The sequence below is a fragment of the Triturus cristatus genome, chromosome 2_2 (assembly GCF_964204655.1).
Source record: "Triturus cristatus chromosome 2_2, aTriCri1.1, whole genome shotgun sequence".
Classification (NCBI taxonomy): Eukaryota; Metazoa; Chordata; class Amphibia; order Caudata; family Salamandridae; genus Triturus; species Triturus cristatus.
In genome coordinates this window covers 154,629,328-154,656,884 of record NC_140582.1, presented here as the reverse complement: position 1 = coordinate 154,656,884, position 27,557 = coordinate 154,629,328, and the positions used below count along the sequence as shown (strand labels likewise).

The window sequence follows — 27,557 nt, the reverse complement described above, 5'->3', positions numbered from 1 at the left end:
TACCAACTACCAGTGGCCTGAATCACTGTTTGTGCCACCTACCTAAGTAGCCCTTTAAACATGCCTCAAGCCTGCCATTGCAGATGGCGTGGGCAGTATTACAATGCCAGTTTGACCTGGCAAAATAAGCCTTTTGCCAGGACCAAACCATCCTTTTATAACAACTTTATTTAACATTTTAGGGAAGGCCCTGAGCAACCCAGAGGGCAGAGTGCAGTGTATGTTAAAAGTGGGACATGTACTTTTAAGTTTTACATGTTTTGGTAGTGAAAAATGAAGAATTTCCACAGGAATTAGAGTGGTAGCTAGGATTCCCGCAGTAATTCCCAGCTCAGTACGCTCATGGGCGAAACTCTGAATACTGTGATATTCCTGCATACCAACCTTATTGATAGCTGCAGTGCGGATAATTTTAAAAGAAGAAATACGTCTTCATAATTCCTGATCAGTTTGGTATGTGTCTTATTTTTAGGTCTCGTCTGACCCAGCGCATGCGCTGATCTGGCAAGACTTATTGAGAGAGCTCCAAAAAGTGCTACCAGGCCAGCCTAGAGCTACAGTGCATGTGCACGGGCGCGCGCGCCGTGCTTTACCGCAAATACTTTCACTTTCGCGGCTGCTTTGATGTTTGACGGCGATCGCGGTCACTTTCACTTTCGCGGCCGCTTGTTAGGAATGTCTGGAGCCCTCAATTAATAATGGAGATTAAATCGTAGTACTCCACTCAAAACAAAAAAAGGCAGAATAAAATAATGTCACTGCTAATACAGGCTGAGGGCACATTCATGAAGTGGGACCCACGCAACAATCATTGGCAAAGCAAATACATCTGGATTGTGTTTTGGGTCCTCATTAAAGCATTTAAGAAGTGCCTGCTGCAGTGGAAAAAGCAAAACTAAAAACTATTGTTTTATTTACACAATGCAGATATTAGATAAAGAGTTTAATGTTTGATGAATGAGTGCATGTTTGAGAAATAGTCTATCATGCCTTCCACAGCTAGTACTTCATAGGAGATGGAGTGATAAACGAAGTAGCCAAAATATTTAGGTTCGAAAGTTATTCTGGTCTGGATGAAGCCAATGCCTAGTCTATGTTTTCAAGAACTGGTAAAAAAAAAAAGGCGCTGCAGACAGCGGGGTTGTCAAGCCCTGCATAAAAAGCACCAGGTGCTCATCTCAGGGAGGGCTTTCTTCAGTAAAAGTCTGATTTAGTCTTCAATGCATATTGGGAAGTAACATTAAAGCATTCGTGCTAAATGGGGAATCGTTTCACACTCATTGCCACATAGCTCACAGCAAGGAGCCACTTAAATCTCTGACTATAATTAGAAGGGATTTCACTAACGTGCATTAGCAATTAAGAGAGATAAAAGATTTAAAAAACCTGTACCAGATATAGAAGGAAAGCAAATGCTAACAGAAGGTAATCTTTCTATTTCCTAAACTATATAGCAATGTTTTAAATAGGCTTTGCATGTTTTATGTGAGCTGCTCTTAAACACTGAAAAGGCATTCTAAAACCATCAACAAAAGATATCTGATAGAGGCCCCAACACATAGTTTAGGGAAAAGATTTAGAAAGTTCACATTCAGCAATATTAAAGAAGCTCCATAATTATGATTGAGATAAACAACTAAATACTAGAAGTTGTATTCAGGTATCTAAAAAACACTTTGAATATTATGGCCTTGTTGGACCCAACCCTCTTTAAAGGGTCCAACCCAAACTTTTTGTCTTCATTCTCCTGTTTTCTGAACCTGTTTTTGTTGGCTTTTAGGACTCAGAGCACTTTACGACTGCTAACCTGTGCTAAAGTGCTTGTGCTCTCTTCTTTAAACATGGTAGAATTGGCTTATACCCAATCGGTATATTTAATTTAACTTTAAGTCTCTAGAAAAGTGGTACTACCTGTGCCTAGTGCCTGTAAATTACCAACTACCAGTGGCCTGAATCACTGTTTGTGCCACCTACCTAAGTAGCCCTTTAAACATGCCTCAAGCCTGCCATTGCAGATGGCGTGGGCAGTATTACAATGCCAGTTTGACCTGGCAAAATAAGCCTTTTGCCAGGACCAAACCATCCTTTTATAACAACTTTATTTAACATTTTAGGGAAGGCCCTGAGCAACCCAGAGGGCAGAGTGCAGTGTATGTTAAAAGTGGGACATGTACTTTTAAGTTTTACATGTTTTGGTAGTGAAAATCGCCTGTATTCATTTTCACTATTGCCTGCCTCTCTCATAGGAAAATATTTGAGTTTCCTTATTATATTCAATAAGCTGTAATTTCCAATTGGGAACAGGTGACCAGGCCGAGTTTGGTGTCTAAAGAATTATAATTAAAAGCCCTCTTTAATGTGAACGTTGTGTTTTAATCACAATTCTGAAAATAACACTTTTAGGAAGTTGACATTTTCTTGTCCAAACCATTTTGTGCCTGCAGCCGGATCCTGGATCACATGACTGGCTGTAGCTGGCAGTTCATCTTTGTGTATTGCTCCCAGACAGTGAGACAAAGGGAAGATAAATGTTGACAGAGTTAACAAGGTAAGGAGCTGTCACCTACCACACTTTCACATCACAAAGGTTCTGCCTGAGCACTCTCACAAAGTGTTTGTCACTAGTCTATTGTGAGCACAGACAAACCGGCGGCTAGAACAGGGCGAAAATGGATGCTTGACACCTTAGGGGGGGAACCTCTAGAAGCTTCTTGCACTTCAAAGTGGGCACCAGGTATAATTACTGGACCTCAGATCCAATGCTTTAGTAAGCCCCTCATCGATGGTATCGTCAGCAACAACTCAGGACTCTGCATCAGAAGCGAAACACAGCTTCTTCAGAACCAGCCTGTGCATGACGCATCCTCAACATAGAACTTTACATCACAGCCTAACAGTTCTCTGGAAACCAACGCACTGTAACGCATCTCCAACCTGGACCTTGCAAGGCTCCGCAAGCAGGATTTAAAGTACTCTTGTTCAGCTGGCCTAACTGGGTCACTGTAGCCAGTCCACACTCTATCGCGGTCAGCCTAAACTTGGGACTTTGTCCAGGACTGGTGCAACCAGATCTCCACAGACAGCACTTTTTGTTCTTTGGTACTATTTTACTGAAATCTTTAAACCTGCAAATCTCTATTTTTACTTGTTGGATATCTGTCATTGGGGTCTCATTTTATTTATAAAAAATTACTCTATTTTTCTAACTTGGCGTGAGATCATTCTTGTGTGGTGTTTTCACATAATTACTGCTTTAAGTATTTAACAAATAATTTACACATTGCCTCTGAGTTAAGCTGACTGTACTATACCAAGCTACCCAGTGGTTGAGCACTGGTTAATTTACAGTTCACCTATGATCTCATCCTGACAAGCATTGTGGTTCCTGCTTGAGTAGGGTTTCACCTCCACCAACCAGTAACCCAATTTCTTACATGCCATATCCTGAGTATGTCGGTCACTGGTGCTGTCCTACCACAGCAAGTAAGCACCAATATAGTAGGTGTAGCATTTAAGTTGTGTTATGTTACCACAATATTCAGAGTTTTCCTTCTCAGAATAAGATATTACTTGGTTTCGGTCTTGCACATCTAATCAATATATGTTTCGCATTTTTACTTCCAGTATTCTTGTTCAAATTTCACTGTGTTTTTCTCTCAGAGAAATGTTAAACGATAAATTGCTGAATATACTATTCTACCCACACAACTTGCAGTCCTGATTCATGTGCAAGCTCCTGTTTGCACCAAAATAAATTGGAATTACAATGAGACTTACACTGAGGACTTGCATTGCCAGCTTTCCACTCATGGAACAAACATGTTTACCCAGGACCACAATTTTGGGGTGTCATGAACTTCCAAACTGGCCAATGCACACAAAATGTCCCCTGCTACCATTGACAGTGCCCTCAATCATGCCAAAGCATCCCTTTTCCAAACATTGCCCTCCTACCTCCAAACACATACTTAACAACACCATTTACTTAATGAAAATTCTTCTTAACTAAGATCCCAATTACCAGGAACATCTCTGGCCACTTCACTCTGAATCTGTGTCACTCGGTCAAAGCTATACTTGACTGATAAGCTCTAACTAGGGTGAAACCAGTTCTAGGTTGCTTGCGTTCCGGTTCAGGGAGGGCCTGTCCTGGCAATTCATGCTTGACTATTCCCATTAGAGCAGGGTCAAGACTGATTTGCATATGGCTGTGTCCAAACTGAGGTGGCATGGTGTGCAGAAGGATGATGGACTAGCATGCGACCCTGAGTAATTACCAGTGGCTGAGATTAACTCAAGCATTCCATCCATCACTTTTTTGTATACTTTCCTGTGGCAAGACTGACAGAGCAACTCCAATCACACTGTTGGTGCTTGCGCAGGGGCATTTGCAAAGACACAGCCTGCGACAGCATCTCCACTTACAGAGATGGATCCTGTAGTGTTGATGGAGCTCTACATGCAATTTCAAAGGACACTCTGGGAGGAGCTCTACATAGTGGTAGGCACAAGCAAATGATTAATCTTGTTAGCATGGTGCTCTGCCCATATGCAAATAAAACAATGTCCTTTTGGAAATCATTAGAGAATGGCACTCGCAGCATCTGAACTAAGAGCCATCTGTGCCCCTGCAGGGCACACTGCTGGAAGGGCTGCCTGTGCAGGAGATCCAGATTTTGCAATATGGTCGCAAATTTCAGTTCAACAACCAAGTGAGTTCTGAGAGGAGACGATATAAATGAAGGAATGCTTTATGAAAAACATTCCACCCGTTATAGTACTTGGTTCTGATTTTAATTAGATAACATATACCTGTGTTTGAACAGTGAGAGAGCTACGAGCATGGATGTGTGCTTTGTAAAATAGCCATCATAAAAATAAAACATCAACAATTACAATAATAAAAGTACAATATTACCATTTTGTTGTGTTATTTATTTACAGCATGCTACCCATTTATTAATATTAAACTTCCTACTCTGTAAGCCAGTTTGTGATCCTGGCCAAAACCATTTTGTAAAATATTTTTATGTTGATAGAAAAGTTGCCCTCAGTACAGAGCCGCAGTGCACAGCCTGTTGCACCTGACTAACCTCCAGGTCTCAATGCACCAAGCAAAACAGTCATTCTGGAGTGTGGGTGGATCCCAGGGGAGAAAAGGGCTGCAGAAAACAGGATCAGCAGTAAGTGCTTAAGAACAAGCAGTACTCAGACCAGGCTAAGCACAGGCTTGCTGAAGATTTCACAGTATTTATTTGATATACTCCCATGAGCACCGCACCGTATGGCCAATCGTATCATTTAAAGCATTGTCACCCCCCATTCACCGACTAAGGATACATATTTAGGCTTATAAACCATACCGAAGTAAATTTAACCTTGCCAGGATATAACACTCTAATTCTTCATAACAACATTGCATAAATAGTATAATAAATGTAACACAACTAAAACTGAATCAAGGTATGAAATTAAGAAGCAACATATGAAGTTTTCTTACTTTTCTTATTTTTATTGATTAATATGGAGGTGGCACGTGACAGGAGCCACATATTAGCACTAAGATAAGTGAATACATTTCTGTTACTCATTGGTGGCACCAGGGTTTGACTGTATCAAAAAGGTCTATTTATTTGGCCACTGAGTATGTCCATTCAAATTGTAACTTGCTATTGAGTAGAGACAGGAGAAGAAACATGGACATCTGAATTTCGTCTTATTTTACTTATTACAGTGTCTCTTGTAGCTATAGAATCAGTGCTTAATTTGTAAAATATTAAGTACAGGTGCTCAAATTTTTGTAGGATGCCACACTCCCTTCCCCCGGATCCACACACTTTCTCCAGTGGCTCCACCCCCTTACTGTATTGGCTCCACCCACATCCTCAACTGGAACTGGCACTGAAAGGCAGATGTAATACCTGAGCTGAATTTCAGCAAAGCATGTTAATAAAATCAAGGCAAACCCACAAAAGAGACTGGATGTCATAACTATTGGAACCAAAGATAATGAACTTTTTTCTGACCACGAAAGGCCTGACTCTAAAGTAATGCTTCTATTGTGTTTTGTGTCTCCCCAGGCTTGATTTTAAAATAACACCGTAAACTGCCCAGGACCAGTCTACTAGTAGAAGAGAGTACCACACCTTACCCACTTCTCAATTCGTTTGCTCTGAGAATTTGGGGAATTCACACTACGCTGATATATGTACATCTTGTTACCAAAGAATAAATGATATTATAGAGCCGAGAGGTACACGCCTACAATGAAGGCATTTATCACATGAAGAACATATTGGACTCTGCTAGAAGTACAGTATGCACCTCTCTGGCATATGCACTGTCTGGAACTGCATTCAGTGCTGCGATATTCCCAATATGGACATCTAAAATCTCTGACTATATGCAAATATCAGGTTTCCAAAATGTGCATATATCTTAGACTCATGTAAAATGTAATGCCACAGTTATCCCTAAACTATACAATTCGGACAATTTGTTTATGCACAGCATGTAATACTGTGGTATGGCATCTGAAAATTACATTTTTCAGATGTGCAGAAAACTTAAGCATTACAGCGCATTCGATAAAGGTCTGCAAACCTCACACACCCAAGTCAGAAATGTCCACATGTGCAGGCTTCTGTTTTGTTGGCCTATTATATATGGCAAGTTGTGAAAGCATCTACATATGTACATCATATGGGCAGCTGATATTTGCCCAGTACTACTAGCCTCTGGGATATTCATATTATATGGCGAGCTGATATTAGCCTAGTGCTTCAAACCTTCGGCAAATGCAATGAGTGCCCAGTAGTGCAGGCTTCAGGTTTACATATAATATTTAGGGATATTGACTTCTGTTTTCAATATTTAACACAGGATGTGCACCAGAAAGGGGACCTGAAAGTACAAATAATGTAAGAGGATACACAGATGTGTATAGCAAAACAAAAAGCAAAATAGGAAGCCAAATGGAGGGGGGGGGGGGGGGGAACTGAATTAATGGGAGTCAAAAAGGGATGGAATGAAAAAAAAGAGACAGAATGAGTGGATGCGGACGAGGTGGAAGCATAGAATGCAAATAGAGATAGAGAACCAGAGAGATAAGACGGACCCTGAAAGAGACAGACAAACATGAAGAAGAGAAAGAAATCGAGGTAATGAGATGGATGAAGACAGAGCAAATGCTATGAAGGGTGCAAGCAAAAGAGAAAGCTAGAGACATATGAGCGAAAGAGGACGAGGGTCTAAAAAGAGGGAAATTGAGTACATCTGTTGAAAAAAATGGAAGTTGGAGAAAATTGAGCTGGCAAAGAAAGACATATAGACAAGAGTGGATGGACAGACAAAGTAAAGAAGGGGCGGATACACAGGAATGGAGGCAGAAAATTATTTATTGTTTCGCCAATAACAACATTTTTGTAAAGAATATTGATGCCCTCTTTCAGTCTGTGGAATGCTGGTTAAAATAATTTGATGGCCAGATCAATTGATGGTTTGCCTTAATGGCAGGGAAAAATCAGCCCCACATCACCCATGGAAACCAAGGTACTTTACTGGTTATGCTAAAAATCCATCCAAAGGGACGCTGCTGTGTATTTACTTAATGGCTCTACATCATTAGGGAAAGGCTAATACAGTTGTGTGTTTTTGTTTTAGTAAACTGTGTGATCTCGTTTTAGTACAATGGGCATAAATGTAAATGTAAATGTTGTAGACTTGTAAAGCGCACAGCTGCCCCAGCAACGGGGCGTCCCGGCGCTGTAAACCGCTGGGGAACCCATCCTCGCTTTCCCTGTGAGATGGTCCCTACTGGGCATCTCCAAGGTGAAGACAAGCATCCCCGGCGCTGATGGGGCCATAAGTGGAGATTAAGCAAGCTGTTGCCCAGAGTTGCTGAGTGGGATCCATGGTTAGAGTAGGCACCGAGGCGAGAATTGTTGAGTCCGCTGACCTTGGCCCAAGACCCTGCCGCGTCGGGAATCGAACCCTGGTCCCAGGCCGACTTCTGCTCCCAGGTCTGCCGCCTCTAACCAGTGAGCCACACCACTCCACTTAATTAAAGTAAACCAAGATTACAGATCCCGGAATGCAATTGGATGTTAAAGAAAATCCAAGGTGAGAGTCCTGTCTCTCAAATTACTAGAAGTCATCCAAGTCCCCTATAAATGGACCATGTATTAAACTGTATAAATGCCTGAGCCATGCCTCTGGTCGGCATGGTGAAAAAAAGCAGGGTCATTCGATCCGATGTTCGTGATCAACCCGGCTGCCCACCTTTCCAAAATTCAGAACTGATGAATAAGCCACAAGAATAGTTTGGGTACACTTTTAATGTGGTTACTATTGCTAGGGAAATCACTTCTTTGATAACTATACTACACCTGACAGTAAAGCCAGAGTTTTTTCATTCTGAAACCTATGTCCTGATCAAAAAATTAAAGTCATTGTGATTAGAATTCATAAAATGTGCCTTGTATTTCATGAAACCGATTCCAAGACACATTTTTGACATACTCGATTTCACACACGTCTACCAAATGTGCGTATTGTACTATTGTTTAATACAATGTAATATAATAGTTCAAACCTTAACTGCAATTAAGGTCATAGTTCAAACCTTAACTGCAATTAAGGTCAGAGTTCAACCCTTAACTGCAATTATGAGGGGGGGGGGTATCTATCGTTTAGTAATTTAAATCCTTGTGCCACAAATACTGCAATCTCAAGCATTCATGTTTCAAGCAAACTCGTCTTCCTCATTCCCTAGTACCATTAGTTTCACTTTCTCTTTATATTTATAAAGTCCTAACTCCCGGCTCCACGTGCTTTTTACAGATCTCGGCAAAATACAGTAAGAAACAACACAACTCTGTGCAGATCAAGAAATGTAAGAGGGTACGCAGCTAGAAAAACTAGTTGCTGTAGAAACAGCATGCAGGCACATTATTTATGATCACTCGGGTAGCCCGGCAATCAGGATTGTAGGGCTGGTTATCTTCAGTATAATTTGCAAACTAATTTACGCTACTTTTACATAAAAATAAGCGCCAGAAAAGAGAGGTTACACTTTTTTGAGCATGTACCTCAACCATTAAACACGTCATACTTGCACATGTTACGAAAAAAAAATCATTACCTACTGCCTTTTGGTTTTAAAACTTTTCATGATAGGCCTGCTGCTGCATGACAGGCTGCTTGCTTCTTGAATTGACTGACAAGTGCTGCAGCTGCGTAGTGTGCCGGGGCGGTTGGAAAGTGGAGGCACTAATCCCCATTGGTCCGACTCGGGAGGAAACACTTGACAATTATCCAAGGACGGACGAGGCCGGGCTAATAATCCATTTCTGGCAGTCATTGGTAGAGCACTAGCGGTATGAATGCTGGGAGTTAGGCTGAGACAGGGACCTAACCCAGGCAGTTTCGGAGAGGGGAATGCGTGCCTTAGAGGTGTCTCATTAAAAGGTGGGCAACCGCGGCATCCATATTTCAATATTTTATGCAAATATCCCCAGGTATGGATGTACCGTGCAAGATCATCTCTTCACTGAGGAGACAATGTGAACGTAGTAAGCTGATCTCGTGTAGACCCGGCCCTAAAAAATAAGTGCGGGTGCTAAGCACCGGCACAAATTAAGCACTGTATAGAATAGCTCTTCTGCTAATCTATACTGTCAAATGGATGCTGACACTATTTACCTGATTGGTGCCTTCTCAGTCAAAGATAATTCTGCTGCCAGCCCCGTAGACCTTGTATATTGCCAGTAAATGTAAACGTGAACCAATAAAACGTCACTTGGAGAAAGTGTAGTAGTAAACACAGTAGTAAAGGCAGATCAGACATGCTTTACTACATGCAATTGTCAAGTCCTGCTATTGCCAGAGTAAAGTCCAGATGGATCCTGATGAAGATCGTCAATCTCCCCCTGGTTTATCCTTTCCGGTGCGATGCAATGTGTTTGTACACAGGCTCGGCTTAAATACCTGTATTTATGATTAACGCAGATGAAATATCAACATGGCCTAAACCATACAGGCAACTCTGCATCAAGTCATTTGTTATGAAGTTCCACTGTTGAGATAGGTGAGGGTCGCCAGGACTGATTTGAGGCTACATCATGGCTCCTCCCCATAGTTCAACAATTGGAATAAAACAACATATTCTACTCTGTACATATACATATATGCTTTATATATATTCCATGGTGCGGATAATAAATGTGGCCTAATTGTAAATGTTCTTATAAGGGTACACATGATCACATTCATACTTTTTACTTCTATATTACAAAGTTCAAATCACTTATTATCACATTAGACTTTTAATGATTTTAGACACACTTCTTATTGCCTCAGCTTTTCCATTTTAGAATAACTTTATACAAGACAATTGGGAGTTAGTCACTTTGATTCTATCTCAGAGCACAGATTTAACCCTTGTGTTCTTGAATTTATAAATAATGCACTGGTCTTGGGTTGCTTGTGTTCTGGTTCAGAGAGGGCCCGGTTTGGCAGTTTAGGCTGGGCTATTTCTGCGGGAGCAGGACCAAGGTTGTTTGCATGTAGACGGGTCTAATCAGAGGTGGTGTGGTCAGCAAAATAATGATGGACTGTGATGCAGCCTGAGTAATTACCAGTGGCTGTTACAAATTCAATCATTCACCCATTGCTGTTTTCTTGACTTCGGTGTGACGGCCTAAGTGGCAAAGGGTATGCCAAAAAATGGGTCACATGTTTACTGTGCCACGGGAACCAAGCTGCAACTGATTGACGAACCCCAATCAGGGCCAAACCAGTCTTGAGTTGCTTGTGTTCCAGTTCAGTGTGTGCATGACCTGGTAGTTCGACGGGACTGTTCCTACTGGAGCAGGACCAAGGCTTATTTGCATTTAGCTTGGTCTAATCCTTGGTGGCATGGTGAGCAAAATAATGATGGACTGGGATATGGCCTGAGCAATTACCAGTGGCCGAGATTAATTTAAGCATTCCACCCTTTGCTGTTTTGTTTACTTCAGCACAGGAAAATAAGCCATGACATGTATCATATCTGCAAATCTGATGGGTGCAATATGCTCTTTATTTTAATTGTTGAGGAAGGGGCATCATCATTCACTAAATGCTCAATGGTATTTTTCCACGTGCAACTCACTATGCACTCTAGGTTTTATATTGCCACCATTATCTCTCACACACAAACACACACACACATGCCCCCACACACACACACACACACACACACAGTTAAAGTTCATCAAAAGGTTAATAGTGGATATAATATAAAATACCCCGAAATCATTCTTAAAGCTTTACTATTTGAGAAGTGCTGTTTTTACTTTACAAATAAAAGATTCTTAGATTTTTTAATTGATTGGTCAAGCCTCCCCTCGCTTCTAAATTTAATGCACGTCAATGACTAGATTTATTTATATATTTAAGCACTGAAAGGGTAGTCCATGAATTGATGACTAGTCCATATATTATATTACACCTTACACATCTGAATACCAGATATTATTTTTAACTGAGGATGGCAAACATTAAAGTATTTTAGTTTAATTTCTGTTGAGTTAGATCACCAATGAACACTTAATAGAGGAAAATGTTACACTAATGTCTCCAGAGATATATATAAAATATCCACAAAATTTAACTTAGCCACACCTGTCTTCCACTGAACCACGCTTGAAGCACTTTAATCCTCACAAATATCAGCTATGCTCACATGTAGCCCACTCGCACCAATCCGCACGCCTAGATTGGTCTATCCCAACTGGGTAGGCAACAAAGTCTAGCTTGGTCTTTTTTATAAATATTCTGGCCCACCCATCACTAATAATACTTAACTTGTGCAGGTGATTGCTGGTGGGCAAAACTGACACTCTTTTTTTCCCACCAGGACTCTTCAGGCTGACCAGTGGACGGTACTCCCGGTGAATAACAAGCATTGGCATAGCCAATAGGTGTCGATTTTGGGACCTTAGCAGGGTTGTGACGTAGAGGGCAGGTGGAGAAGACTAGATGAAGAAGGGGGGGTAACAAGAAAATGTGAGCGAGTTAAGATGAGAGGAAGGTGTACAGGGTGGGGAGAGGTGGCATGATCGCAGAAGGGAGAGGGCAAAGCAGACGAGGGACGAGATAAGATAGGTGTAGAAGAGAGGGGAGCCAGTTGGAAAAAAGGGGCTTGAGGGAGACGGAGAGGTGAATGAGTGGAAAGTTCAGTTTATTGACAGGGCGGAGGGCAGCTTAGTTTGTGAGTGAGAGTGGTGGAGTGGAGGAGGAGAGGGAGGTTCAGCCAGGACATGGTAGGAGTGGAGGAGACTGAGCAGAGAGGAGTAAAGGAGGGAAGTATGCTGATGAGGGAGAGTGCAGGTCAGTAAGGCGTATGGGGGAAGGAGATGAAGAGGGAATTGTGGAAATATGGATTTTTCTGGTCAGTTATGTCCCCTATCTTGGACCCCAACGGTTTCATGTATAAATCACAAGTACATGTATGTTCCCTCCAGTTCCAGTTATGAAGACGCAAACACATGTGCGTCCACCGCCAACATGTCCCCTTTCAGATCCGCCATGAATGGGCCGGATATTCCATTCCTAAGTATAAAAGGCCACCGGCTTTATATGGTTCACTTATGCCATTTTACAGTCCAGGCAAGTAGGCCCTCATTCTGCCATCAAGCTTTTCCTGCCTTCTGCCTCTGAAAGCTTCAGTCTGAGCTCGCATCTGTATCCATGAACTTTGTCCTCATTCTCTGCGCAGCTAACGGTGCCTGACATCAGCCTGTTGCCTGCCAAAAACTGTATTTCACCTTCGAAATTATCTGCTCCGCTCCCTACCCAATGCATTCCTGTCTAGCAGTTTAAGTAAACATTCTTCCAGCTACCGAGCAAAGGCCCGGCTTCTCTGTCTTTATACAAGTAATTCATAGCCCTGTTACTATGGAAGATTCCTGCCCCCGCATCTAGTGTAGACACTTAGACGCTTGTATACGCACTAACAGTCAGTATAGTCAGTATAGAATAAGATTCTACTCCAAGAAGGCCTCTCTTTCGGATAACACAGTTCTTTAAACATAGGATGTTAGATATGATTTGGGATTAGGTTGACTTGACTCTCCAGACTTCTGTCGCCACATGTAGAGCTAAATGTCAAGTCCCCTTCACCCCCTAGTTGCACGTCAATCACACGTCATGCTGCTGCGCGCGCATTTCTGCCAAGTATTTCTGCTGACATTGCGAAATTCTTTCATGGAACCACCCTATTATGACATCATACCTGATGACGTTCTTTAAGTTACGCCCAGTTACACCCACTTTTGCTACGCATGTATGTTTTATCTTTACTATCAATTGTTACGCCTCCTCCATTTGTTTCACTGTAATGCCTATTGTATAAAAATGATTACCTATCAATAAAGTACGGTCTTCACTTCCTGAACCTTCGTGGTGATGGAATCTGGAGCTCATCGATTTAAATTGATTATGGAATAAAGCCCGTTCCGAACCTCTAATACCACGGATTCTGCCTCTTATTTTACTGAGCTATTGTTATAGATTTTCCGCATCAAATTAAGTTCCGGTAATTAAATTATTTACCACATAAATGGCGCCCGAACAGGGACACTTTCTCATCTCACGCGCCGGCGGTGCGTTGCAGGCCCGGTCTCCTGTCACAGCTGGACGGACAACAACGCGTACCCACAGGATTTCCTGTATCTCCCTCCTGCCGAGCGGGGGTAACTGAGGCTGCGATCAACACCCAGACGAGGCGGTGAGAAGTGCGAAGTATCCCGACCAGAGCCTAGCTGAGAGAGCAAGATCCGAGGTATACAGAGGCCCGCCAGTTTCCGAAGTTTCCGAAGTTCCGAGTCCAGTCCAGTCCGGTTCAAGTTCAGTTCAGTTCCGAGGCCTTCCGTTCCGAGCTACCCGGTGAGTACCATTATCGGGGAGGCGTTCTGACGTGCACATAGGTTGTGCCGGTCAAGACGGGTTTGGGTACACAAATCCGGTCTGCACTGTTTCAGCAGTGTATCTGTACTGTTTAGCAGTATATCAAGTATGTCTAGTATATAATTCAGATTTACCTAGTTAGTATCGAGTATTATGCTTAGTGACTAGTTCCCTAAATGACCATCATTGTCTATTCATTAAATGTTAAATGTTAAAATGTTTTAAATACGTTCTGTATATTGTGGTGTGAATGACTGTTCATTATTGTGTTTTATGGTATTAAACGTGTTCAAAATTAGGTATCAGATCAGTTCTCAATATGCCGCTCTTTTCGAAATTAAGACAGATCACAACAAGAAAAGGGGTACTCGAAGAAGCTGTTCCCATTCCTCCTAGGGACACTCCAGGGTACTTCATGTATCATAAACATGGCCTAGACGCCATATTATTTCTTGATCTATGGGTAGACTACACCAAGGAATTACCAGAAAGTCAGAGGTGGCCCGCAGCTGGGACCTGGGATGCAGATTGCATTGTGAAAGTAGAAGGAGAATTGTGGAAAAGGAAAGCTAGACAATCACAGAAAGACGCCATTGAATTATGGCGTAAAGAATCGTATAGACGTACAGAAAAAGCACGTAGACAGGAAGAGAAGAGTAAGGAGAATTCAAATAAAGTTCGAGAAAGTGTATTAATTGAAGAAGGTACTCGAGTAAAGTCAGAACAAACAGACAGACAAAGAAATGCCCTTGTGAATGGTATGTATCCTCTTCTGGCCGAAGGACTACCTAAGGCTACTCCGGAAATACCAAAAGACTTGCCACCCCCATTATTTCCGATAAAAGTACATCCCAAAGGGCATCCCAGAACCGCAGAAGATGTTTTTCTTTCCTCTTATTTAGACGACGCAGCTCCCGAGTATGCTAATGCTGCGCCACATAGATCGTCTGCCGAGGGGGTTCAACGCCAAGACCCTCCTCCGTCTGTACCTCTGCAACAGCAAACCCCGACACAAGTTCCGGCAAGCACATCTGTTTCTACATCCGCATCCACACCTATGGTTGCTATATCACGTTCAACGAATCCTTTCACATCCAGCACCCCAGGTGGTGCTACCGGAGGTACATCAAGCATTTTTTCTACGCCACCCAGAACAAATAAACTTTCCTTTCAAGAATTAGCCCACCAACGTACGCCCAAACTAGTAACTCCCAGCACGCTCAAGGAACTTCTAATAGACTGTAGATATGACCCTGTGCCCGGGAAAGGGGACGAAATGATGCTGGCATCATTACGTATCCGACGAGCTGCAATATATTTAGGGAAGCTACCAGGAATGACTGCACATTTAGAAAATATATATCATTTTGTCCAATCAGGGCGAGACCCTGAGAGTATTAACAGAGCCATGGAGTATCAAAAGGTGGAAATACAGGGGGAACTGTTGCGTTTCCTCATAAACTGTGTGATCAGAAATCAAGATCAACCAGGGGTAAATACGGAAGAAATGCAAATTCTTACCACATGGGGTAAGAATATATCAGAGGGGAGACACGATAAACGATCATGCATAGTAGCTATGAGCCGAAAGATCCGCAAAGAAATAGAACGAATACACGAGGAAAGATTAGCAGTAGACGAACCAGAACAGAGGACGAGGAAGAATTAGAACTGCCCACAGGACAGTTAGAAAGAATGGCCTATGTAGGTAGAGGAAGATCTTGCAATAATACTAGATGCTTTACTGATCCGATATGCCCGATACGTCCAGATAATAACAGAAAATTCCAAACTCCTATAATAAATATAAGGTCCCCCGAACATTCATTCCAAGCCGCTGACAAGTTACTCCGAGAACGAAGGGGTTATCATATACTCGATTCTATGGACGAACAAGAATTAGCCAGGTCAGCCGTTCACTGGGTTGATAGTCCTGGAAAATATGGTGATGATACACTAGCACATACGTTTTTGAACCTCGCCCCCGATGAACAGCGTTTAGCTGGTATCTATATGATTCAACAACTCCTTATATTGTATAAAAGCCAACACTCCGATCCTGGTCCCTTACCTGATATCTTGACTGAATTACTCACGAATAAATGGAGAGGTTCCGGTACTAAGTTAATTAGAGAAATACTAGAATCTAGAAGGCAGTACATTCTTTTTGTATGTCCTGAACATGTCTCACTGCCCATCAAGGAAAGAACGACGCATTACATGGATAGACAGAATCCCTTACGCGAAGTGCACCCGATAAAGGGTGATGACAATGAGTTTAAACGTGTGTTTGTATACACACCCATATCTAAAATAGAACTATTAGAAATGAAGAAAGTGGTACCCAGTCATGATAAAGACCCAGCAGGTTTCCATCGTGAAATTAAAGATATGTTACTCATGGGAGAATATACCTACCCCGACATTATGACAATATTGAAGGTATTAATGCCTGCGGGCATTTACGAAAAACTCAAGGAAAAGGATTGGGAGGTGGGAGACCAGAAGATAGATTGGACAGCATTAGAAAACGAAGAAAAAGCTCGAGGTCCAGGTTCAGGGCTCGGGGACAAGATCAAAGCACTACCAGGTCTACTAGTACAGGTACTGCCACGTTTATTAACTACGAAAAAGGAAGACTGGGGTGCAATCTCAGCCTGTAAACAAAAATCAGATGAAGACACTAGTGATTTTTATTCCAGATTTGAGAAATGTTTTGGTATAAATAGTGGAATAAAAGCAAGTAGCGAGTCGTATCCACATCTGTTTGTGACAAAATTGGTTGAAAATGCCTTGCCCCAAGTTAAGAATAGAGTATTGAAGTTCGAGAGTACCTGGCAAGGTAACACTCCGTCACAAATGTTACAAATGCTACAGTATCATCACAATAGAATTAGAGAAGAACAAGAACATGAACATAGACGCATGAAAGACACGAAAATGAAAATGCTAGTTTCCCAGACAGTACCAACTGACGGTCATAAGAAGGGTATAACACAGTCCAGTGTTTCAACAGGTCCTGTTAAAGGGACGTGCAACTATTGTAAACAGCCAGGTCATTATGTACACGATTGTCCAGTTTTAAAACATAATATTGCCATAGGTAACGCAAAAGAAAGACCACGACCAATTAGACAGGATCAGAACCAACAAGGAGCCCCGCAGCATGCACAGTCCATGCCAGCTCCGCAACAGTCTATGCCAGCTCCACCACCGCAGCCTATTGCTGCCACACAAACAATGACCCGACAGATGTATCAGACCGCACAGTATGACTATCCTGATTATCAACGATACTCATGAAACAGCCTAGAGAGGGAAGTTGGCTTACCCCTTATTGAGGTCCCTGTAGATCAAGAAGGACCTTATGTACACAGTGAACTGTTAGGTCAAGATAGAAAATTCTTACTTGATACAGGGGCAAGCCGAACAACAATAAAACGTAGTGAAGTTCCAGGGGCACCCCTCTCAGGCTCACAGAATATTTCCCTTGGTTTTTCAGGAAAACCTATCATTAACGAAGTAACACAGCCTCTTCCACTTACGATCGGTCCCTTGACACGAACTACAGATTTATTGCTTACTAAATCATGTCCAGAAAACTTGTTAGGCATAAAAACTTTGAAAGCTCTAGGAGCTATTATATGTTGTTCTCCGGAAGGAGTAAGATTGTTTTTACGTGACTTCAAAGGGCACTACGTGTCCCGAGACATGGATCACCGACTACAGACCTTACCGACACATTTATGGGCGCAAGGCCCTACAGATGTTGGTTGCATGAACATTACACCATATCAAGTCACACTAAAGGCAGGAGTGGTACTTCCACGAATGCGACAATACAAGTTACCCCCAGATGCTGTAGTGGCTTTACTACAAATCATTGACGAGCTTATTACCCAAGGAGTGGTTGTGGAAACTGACTCCAATGTATGTAATTCACCGATAATTCCGATTCTTAAACGAACCGATCCAACAGCCCCGCCAGTATATCGATTGGTTATTGATCTGCGCGAATTAACCCCTTCCATGCTCATGACGGAACGGTTCCGTCATGAGCCACGGTTGAGCTGTGCTCATGACGGAACCGTTCCGTCATCGGCCCGCCCGCGCACGAACCCTTCAGCACCGCGGCGGAATTCGCCCAGCGCTGAAGGGGTTAAATAAATGCGTAGTACCACAATACCCCGTAGTCCCAGACATTTCTTCATTACTGACAGCCATTGATTCCGAAGCAACATTCTTTACTGTAATTGATCTCAAGAATGCCTTTTTCAGCGTCCCAATAGATCCGGAAAGCCAATACTTGTTCGGATTTAGTTTAAATGGACGAAGCTTTAAATTCACACGCGCACCTCAAGGATTTACAGAAAGCCCCAGCATTTATAGCCAAGCACTGAAACGAGAACTCGACAGTATCCACATGCCAGTCAACACTGCCCTGCTTCAATATGTCGATGATCTGCTGATCACCGCTAGAAGCGAACCTGAATGTGAGAAAGCCTCACTGACGGTATTACAATTTTTGGCCGAAAAGGGGCACAAGGTGTCCCCTTCTAAGCTGCAATTCTGTGTCCAGCGAGTTGTTTACCTTGGTCACTCGCTGTCCAAGGAGGGAAGGCAGCTTACACCAGACCGCATCCAGCTAATTGCTAATATGCCAATACCCAAGACACAAAAGGAGGTGCGGGCTTTCATAGGCCTCACTTCATATTGTAGGCAGTGGATCCCTCAGTATGCATTTCTAGCAAAACCACTCATTCAATTGACAACACAGGAGGCAGCCACATCGACTGTTCTCCCTTGGACTCAGGAACATACACAAGCTTTTGAAAGCCTAAAGAAAGCCTTATGCCAAGCACCTGTTTTAGCAACACCATGTTACAATAAACAGTTTACACTCTTCGTTACAGAACGCGAAGGTACTGCTTTGTCAGTACTCACACAGGAACAAGCAGGATCACACAAACCATGTGCTTATTTTTCTAGTACGTTAGATCCCGTAGCTCAGGCTTTGCCTGCGTGCCTGAAATCAGTGGCAGCAACAGCTTTAGCAATCAGACAAAGCGATGCCATAGTATTAGGACATCCATTGACAGTACAAGTACCACATGCAGTGGAGGTTCTCTTGAACCGCACACAAACACAACACTTGACTATAGCACGACTTACTGGTTACGAATTAACATTGTTTCAGCCACATATAGAAATCAGACGTTGTAGTACATTGAATCCTGCCACACTGTTACCTGTACATGGAACAGACCCATTAGCACATGATTGTATTGAAGTTATCACTATCACGACGAAACCGAGACAAGATTTGACAGATGTCCCATTGTCAGACCCAGACCTGACGTTGTATGTAGATGGTTCATGTATGAGAACAAGTACAGGAGAGCTAGTGGCCGCTTACGCAGTCACAACAGACACTGAAATCATTGAAACAAATTGCATAAATACCTTGTCCGCTCAAGCAGCAGAGCTCATCGCTCTGACACAAGCCTGTATTCAAGCCACAAATAAAAAAGTCAACATATACACTGATTCACGTTATGCATTCGGAGTTGTACATGACTTCGGCGTGCTGTGGCGAGAGAGAGGTTATTTAACTTCTCACGGTGCCCACATTCAGCACGGACCCCTTATTCATGCCTTATTAGATGCAATACATCTACCCACTGCAATATCAATTATGAAATGTAAAGCTCATACGAAAGTTACTGATATCATTTCTCAAGGCAATGATCTAGCTGACAGAACAGCTAAACAGACTGCTCAAACTCAAACATCCGACATGACAAAGACAATAGTCCCGACACCAACACATTGCATGATGGTTAAGGATCCCGCTCTTGACGTGATCGACATACAGACACATGCTACACCAGACGAAATAAAGAAATGGACTGAATTAGGAGGGATCCAAACGGATCAAGGATGGATGACGAAGGAAAAATCTGTGTGGTTCCTTCCTGATTCAATGGTCCAAGTCGTTATTAACACTGTACATAGTCCAGCACATCTAGGAGAAAAAGCTATGCTAGACAGCATCCAACACATTTGGTTCAACAAACATTTACGAGCAGCAGCTAAACAAAAAGTCTGTACCTGTATGATCTGTTGTCAGTTTAACCCAGGCAAAAGCATTCCCGTAGAACAGGGTGGATTTCAGCCTCCTGATCACCCTTTTGAAGTCCTCCAGATGGATTATATCCAGATGGAACGATGTCGAGGATTCAAATATGTTCTCGTAGTTGTCTGTGCTCTTTCCCGTTGGACAGAGGCATACCCGGTTTCAGATTACACTGCCCCGACTACTGCCAAACAGTTAGTTCGAGAATTCTTCCCACGGTACGGTTTACCACGTGTTGTCTACTCAGATAACGGCCAGCCGTTCTCATCCGAATTAATGAAACACGTTTCACTTTTGTTAGGCTATCAGTGGAAGTTTCACTGTGTCCGACACCCCGAGGCAGCAGGTCTCGTGGAAAGACATAACCAGACCCTGAAAATTAGATTGTCCAAAATATGCAGAGAGAAGGGTGTCGACTGGGTAGTAGCCTTACCCGTTGCACTCTTTTACATGAGAATGGTAGCGCACTCTCGACCAGGGCTATCCCCGTATGAGGTGATCTTCGGTAGACTACCAAATATGTGGGGGACGCCTATACCACGTAAAATAACTGATATTGACTGTAATATGCTGACAGATTACTTGGCTTCCTTGATGTCTGCACTACAATCTTGTCGTTCACAGGTAGCTGCAGCCTTTCCCGACAACACCGAGGTGAAACCCCATGACGTACTTCCAGGGGATTTGGTTTTAGTGAGGAACTTTGATCGGAAGTCTCAGCTGGATCCTAGGTGGAAGTCGCCTCAGCTCCTACTGCTAACGACGAGGACAGCCGTGAAGATCGAAGGTCGAAAAGGCTGGATACATTCAAGTCATATCAAGAAATTTCATGGACTACCATCAGACGTAAACGACACACCTTGCGTGTCTTCCCCGATTGACTCTAAACTTCCTTTGGTTGAACTGAATAGCCATGAACTATACAGACTAAAACTCAGGTCTAACCAGTCAGGCAATTTGATTGTTTAAGTCCTCTCCAAGGTGAAGCGGTCGAATTTGTCTCTGACATGTATCCCTTAGACCTGTATAGAGAAAGAAACAGAAGGATAAAATTGAAACGATATGCGTACTGTAAATCACTGCGTAGTCATTGCACAGTGACGTTATTAATTCTGTTTTTCTTAAGTCTTTTAGTAATTACTGCAAGTATATTGTTGCACACATATTATCCTATTTCTAGACATGTTTACAATGTTACTGCTGAACATTCTTTTAGTGAATTACCTCCGCACGAATTGTCTTATAGATTTGCGCTGCGCAATAACACTTTTATTAGTATGTTACATCATTCCCATCAGGTTAGCAATGCTACAAATTGTTGGATATGTGGTCGACTCCCTCCCTATCAGAACTATAAAGGAATTCTACCTCTCTTTCCATACCCGTTCACACACAACGGCTCCTGTGGAGCATGGTTTAGTTTAATTAATTCCCTAGATTCGAATTCTGCAGTTTACCAGGATAACTGGGTATGGGGAAATCTGAACTTAGTTTTACTCAAAGTCTGCCACCCCAACAAGGAGGGACTTCCCAAAAGAACAGGAACTGATCTAGAAAATGAAGTATATGGATTAGGTAATTTTACGCTCAATCTCATGATCTTGAATGTCGAATCCGAAGCTACTCCAATTTTGCCCGCCATGTCAGTATTTCCAGTTAAAGGTGAATTATGTGTAAGAAAGAATGGTTCCATACATATGGGCCATAGTAGATGCATCACTGTAATAGAATTTAGTGATCAAGGCAAGTCTACATTTAGAGCTTCCCGCCATTCCTACTTCATATGTGGTCAGACAGCATACATACGTTTGCCACTAGATTGGGATGGTACCTGCTACATCGGATTCCTTTTGCCACCTGTTTTCCTAGCTCCTCCTGATTATCACAGAAATACTCATTTAGTACACAATAGAGAAAGGAGAGATCTCCCAATAGTCGATTACACTGAGACAGCATGGGAAAAATACACAGATTTCAATAAAGGTCTCTTTCCCTATATAGGTACAGTTACCAATAGTAAGCTGATACGTAGATTAACCAGAACCCTTGAAGCAGTAGTGAACGAAACTATTTCCGCCTTAGGCAATTTAACAGAAGAGCAGTCTGCTATGCGGATTGTTGTGCTTCAAAATCGTCTTGTCCTTGACGTCATCCTGGCCGATAGGGGCGGAGCTTGTAGGGTCATCGGATCAAGTTGTTGCATTTTCATACCAGAAAATTCGCCATCTGTATATAAAGCCATAACTCGCCTTCATAAGATTGTAAGCCAGATACACCAGAATCCAGGCACCTGGACTTGGTCCGGTTGGTTTTGGAGTGTATTATCTACCTTTGGATGGAAGGTCCTATCCTTCCTAGGTATTGGCTTCCTCATATTATTCAGTTGCTGTCTATGTCTACAATGTGGACCAGCGATCTGTGGTCTGTGTGCCACATCGTGTATTTCACCACCAAGATTTCATTCATCACGGAAGAAGAAAGAAGAACAAATGATGCTATATGAACAGATCGATGGATTGATGAAGATTGATATCTCTTGACGGGCAAGTAGGGGACAAGGAGGGAATGTGGAAATATGGATTTTTCTGGTCAGTTATGTCCCCTATCTTGGACCCCAACGGTTTCATGTATAAATCACAAGTACATGTATGTTCCCTCCAGTTCCAGTTATGAAGACGCAAACACATGTGCGTCCACCGCCAACATGTCCCCTTTCAGATCCGCCATGAATGGGCCGGATATTCCATTCCTAAGTATAAAAGGCCACCGGCTTTATATGGTTCACTTATGCCATTTTACAGTCCAGGCAAGTAGGCCCTGATTCTGCCATCAAGCTTTTCCTGCCTTCTGCCTCTGAAAGCTTCAGTCTGAGCTCGCATCTGTATCCATGAACTTTGTCCTCATTCTCTGCGCAGCTAACGGTGCCTGACATCAGCCTGTTGCCTGCCAAAAACTGTATTTCACCTTCGAAATTATCTGCTCCGCTCCCTACCCAATGCATTCCTGTCTAGCAGTTTAAGTAAACATTCTTCCAGCTACCGAGCAAAGGCCCGGCTTCTCTGTCTTTATACAAGTAATTCATAGCCCTGTTACTATGGAAGATTCCTGCCCCCGCATCTAGTGTAGACACTTAGACGCTTGTATACGCACTAACAGTCAGTATAGTCAGTATAGAATAAGATTCTACTCCAAGAAGGCCTCTCTTTCGGATAACACAGTTCTTTAAACATAGGATGTTAGATATGATTTGGGATTAGGTTGACTTGACTCTCCAGACTTCTTTCGCCACATGTAGAGCTAAATGTCAAGTCCCCTTCACCCCCTAGTTGCACGTCAATCACACGTCATGCTGCTGCGCGCGCATTTCTGCCAAGTATTTCTGCTGACATTGCGAAATTCTTTCATGGAACCACCCTATTATGACATCATACCTGATGACGTTCTTTAAGTTACGCCCAGTTACACCCACTTTTGCTACGCATGTATGTTTTATCTTTACTATCAATTGTTACGCCTCCTCCATTTGTTTCACTGTAATGCCTATTGTATAAAAATGATTACCTATCAATAAAGTACGGTCTTCACTTCCTGAACCTTCGTGGTGATGGAATCTGGAGCTCATCGATTTAAATTGATTATGGAATAAAGCCCGTTCCGAACCTCTAATACCACGGATTCTGCCTCTTATTTTACTGAGCTATTGTTATAGATTTTCCGCATCAAATTAAGTTCCGGTAATTAAATTATTTACCACAGAATAGATTAAGAGGAGAGTTGTGGGTAATGGTGATGAAAGGGGAGATGAAAACTTTGGAAATCTCCGAAAAGGGGACAGCAGGGGAAGGAGGGAGTGTCGATGGGAGCGAGGGGACGGGCTAAAGCAGGAGAGTAGTGGAAGAGAAGAAGGCGGGATGGTAAGTGAGGAAGGAAAAAGTTGAAAAGAAAGAGGAGTGTGGGGAGAGGGAACAGACCTGGTGGAGATCACGAGAAGGGAGAGCGAGAGCTGAGAGTGAGCTTGAAATACACGGACAGTAAACACTACCAAGTGAGAATTCGCAATGCTGGAACAGAAACAGTGACACAGCTGTCTAATCGCCGGGGTCCGACATTTTACGTGTGCATCAAACAACTTTCTGGATGCGTCAGAGGTCGACCTCCCAAAACGATCAGAAAGATAATAGTTAGACCAAAAACAGAAAATTAATGCATGCAAAAATGACACATTTTGTAATACAGCTTTGCTAAAGTATCAGCCATCTTGGGAACGAAAAAGGTAATCCCTGGCGCTGCCAACGGAGCAAGCGAGTCAGTGTGCCACTATTTTACGAGTGCAGCCTTGAGACAAGTGCATTATTATAGGGTATATTAGTATTTAAGGGTCATCTGCTAGGAAAGCCAGGACTCCGAGCGAGCGCTGAGAGTGAGCTTGAAATACACGGACAGTCAACACTACTGGGTGGGGAGTCACCATGCTGGAACAGAAACAGTGACACCGCTGTCTAATCGCTGGGGTTTGACATTTTACGTGTGCGTTAAACAACTTTCTGAATGCGTCGGAGGTCGACCTCCCAAAACAATCAGAAAGATAACAGTGAGACCAAAAACAGAAAATGAGTTTGTGCAAAAATGACACGTTTTGTAATACAGCTTTCCTAAAGTATGGGCCATTTTGGGAAAGAAAAAGGTAATCCCCGGCACTGCCAACGGAGCGAGCGAGTCAGTGTGCTGCTATTTTAAGAGTGCGGCCTTGAGGCAAGTGTAGTCCAACAAACGAAAGTAATAACACGGGATTCACTAATAAACATAATTTGACCTAAAAGGTTGCTGGGATTAAGAACAATGGGCGAGGAATGCAGCTGTAGCATCCCGCGAGTGGTGCGCGCTTGCCCGTGTGAAATCTGACACATAACAGATGTCACACTGTGCACTGCTGCGTGTAACCGCAAGCCATAGGTCGTGGACGGAGATATTTCCTGGGAAAGGTGGGACATGCACCCGCCTTTGCCCAATTGCGTGCTGTCTTTGTACGCCAAGACCAATAGAAAAAAAAGCTCAAAAAAAAAAACATGCGCATGAGTGTGTGCAAAGTCCAGAGTGATTCCAAGAGGTTGTTTTCCTATAGCAGTGCATGCGCGCTGCACTAGGCTCGACCTAAAAAGGCAGAAACCTTGTGCCAATTGTGCCTTCCTATCCGATCTGTCACCAGGCAGGCCAAGCCATGCACCTTTACTGTGATATCAGTTAGGAGTATGACTGGGCTTGGCTGGGAATCAGCACTTTGAGAAGTGGATTGTGCCTCTGCCTTCCTGCCTGGGGCTTGAACATCTTCCTCCCTTAATGTGTTTCAAAATATAATGGTCGCTGCTCTGGCAACTGTTGCTTTACGTTGGGATGACTTTGGCAACTCTAACATTCGGCAGTACTAGTAGTGCACTCCTAAGAAAAACTTTGGGCACCTGCACTAATTTGTTTTTTTATATAAATTAAACGCTGAATTGCATTATGTTACTTTAGGATCTCATGCCAATGGCTTAACTATGTTAAAGACACCTTAGTGCTGAGTTAAGTAAGAAACCAGCATGCAGCAGTTTCCACGTTGCCTTCCACCAACAGAGCAAGCAACATCTATATGGTTTATATGGCTTGGCAGGAGAGACCTGGGTTGGGGTTGAGGTGACAATGAGAAGCTACAATGCTGCAGTCGATAAACAGTCCACTTTCCAGGGCCTCAGAAGGAAAATCATTTAGGAGCATGGCAGATTGAAACATATCATGAATCTTGTGTGCACTCAATTAAAATATTGGGATTTGGGTCAGATGCACTAAGCATTTTTATGTTTGAAAATGCTCCAATTCAGCATTTCTGACGTCAAACATGCTTATTTCTATGTACTAATCCAATTTTGGAGACAGAAAAGCTCTTCCAACTCCTAAAATGGATCGGGCATGTTGTTGGCGTCACTCCCAGATACGAAATCGGTATCATATGTGTCAATGTTGTGCAACCACATTTGGGTCACAAAGGATTGATATTTTACCCACACCTCACGGGAGGTGGTAAAGCAATTGAGGACTACTTCCCCTTTATGAATATAGAAAAAAGATGTTAAAGAATAGACAGTGGTACAAGGGACCACAGCCAGAATGTTTTTTTTAAAAAGCAAATGTTTTTTTTTAAAAACACACACATTTCCTTTAAGGAAAACAGGCTACATTTAAAAACATTGTTTCATTTTTAAAAAAAAGTCACAGACATGGTGGTCTGTTGACCTCACTGGGCCACCATCCCTGTGATGACCTCCAATTGTAGTAAGTGTCAATTAGCGACCTGCCTCATGGAAGATACTACTGCTACCTAAACTTACTGTGTGTGTTTATAAAAAGTTGTTGTGTTGGATAACTATTGAGGGCTTTTTACTGTGTGTTTCTGTTGGAAATGGCCCTTTTTGCAGGGTTATCCCTCAACCTTTTGCTTGTTCCTCCTATTTTTTCCTGACCTGTTTGTGTTGGTTTTAGGACTTTAGCACTTTCCCACTGCCAATCAGTGCTAAAGTGCATATGCTCTCTGTGTAAACTGTGTTATGGATTGGTGTTTCCTTGATTGGCCTATTTGGTTTATGTGTCAGTCCCTAGTAAAGTGCACTGTGAGTGCCAGGGCCATAAATAAAATGCTGTTGGTGGGCTGCAGCACTGGATTGTGCCACCCATGCAAACAGCCCGTAAACTGTAACTCTGACCTGCCATTGCAGAGCCTGTGCGCAGCCTGGGGCTGCCATGCCGACTTGGCAAGTGCACACACTTGCAAGTCCCTAAACCTTCCCTTTTCTACATGTAAGTCGCCACTAAGGTAGGCCCAAGGTACCCCCATGGGCAGGGTGCATTGTAGGTGAAAGGTAGGACATGCCCTGGTGTGTGTGCCATGTCCTGATAGTGAATTACAGCCTACTTTGTTTTTCACTATTGCAAGGCTACCTGTTCCCCATAGGCCAGAATGGGCAGTTTGATTATTACATCCTATAATCCTAACTGACCCAGGGAACATGGTAGATATTTGAGTTTAGTATGCCTGAACTCAGAATGATAAAATGCATCTTTTAGTGAAGTTGGTTTAAACAATCTGTGTTTGAAAATACCACTTTTAGAAAGTAGGTATTTTCTTGTCTAACCATCCAAGCCTGCCTCTGCTAGGTTGTATATTCCTTGTCTGAAGTTTGAGTGACAGGGGCTGGGGGATTCCAGGAGACAGGGTGAGTCAGCAGAGGGCTGAATAGCAAGATCTACATGTAGATGGGTGGGAGGAGTTGCATCTGGGACATGAATAGGGCTGGGCCTTCCCTCCACAATGCTGGCTCCACCTCCTGTGGTGTGTCGGATGTCCTTGGCATACACTGTGAAAGGAAAGAAGGAGTCTTGTCAAAAAAGTGCTCCAGGACTGACCAGAACTGGTTTGGACTAGGCAAAGGCCTCTCTG

The 27,557-nt window shown here is 42.8% G+C and overlaps 1 protein-coding gene across 3 annotated transcripts in view; it reads right to left on the bottom strand.

Moving 5' to 3' along the window:
* Positions 1–27,557, bottom strand: part of CCSER1 (coiled-coil serine rich protein 1) — a 2,282,720-nt gene that overhangs the window by 2,012,518 nt on the left and 242,645 nt on the right. Inside the window, exon 1 of one of the 3 annotated variants that reach the window (XM_085641141.1) lies at positions 20,062–20,173. The exons of the other annotated variants lie outside the window; for them this stretch is intronic. The gene's annotated coding sequence lies outside the window, so the exon portion shown is untranslated. Of the gene's footprint in view, positions 1–20,061; positions 20,174–27,557 lie in introns of those variants that run through there. 3 annotated transcript variants of the gene reach the window in all.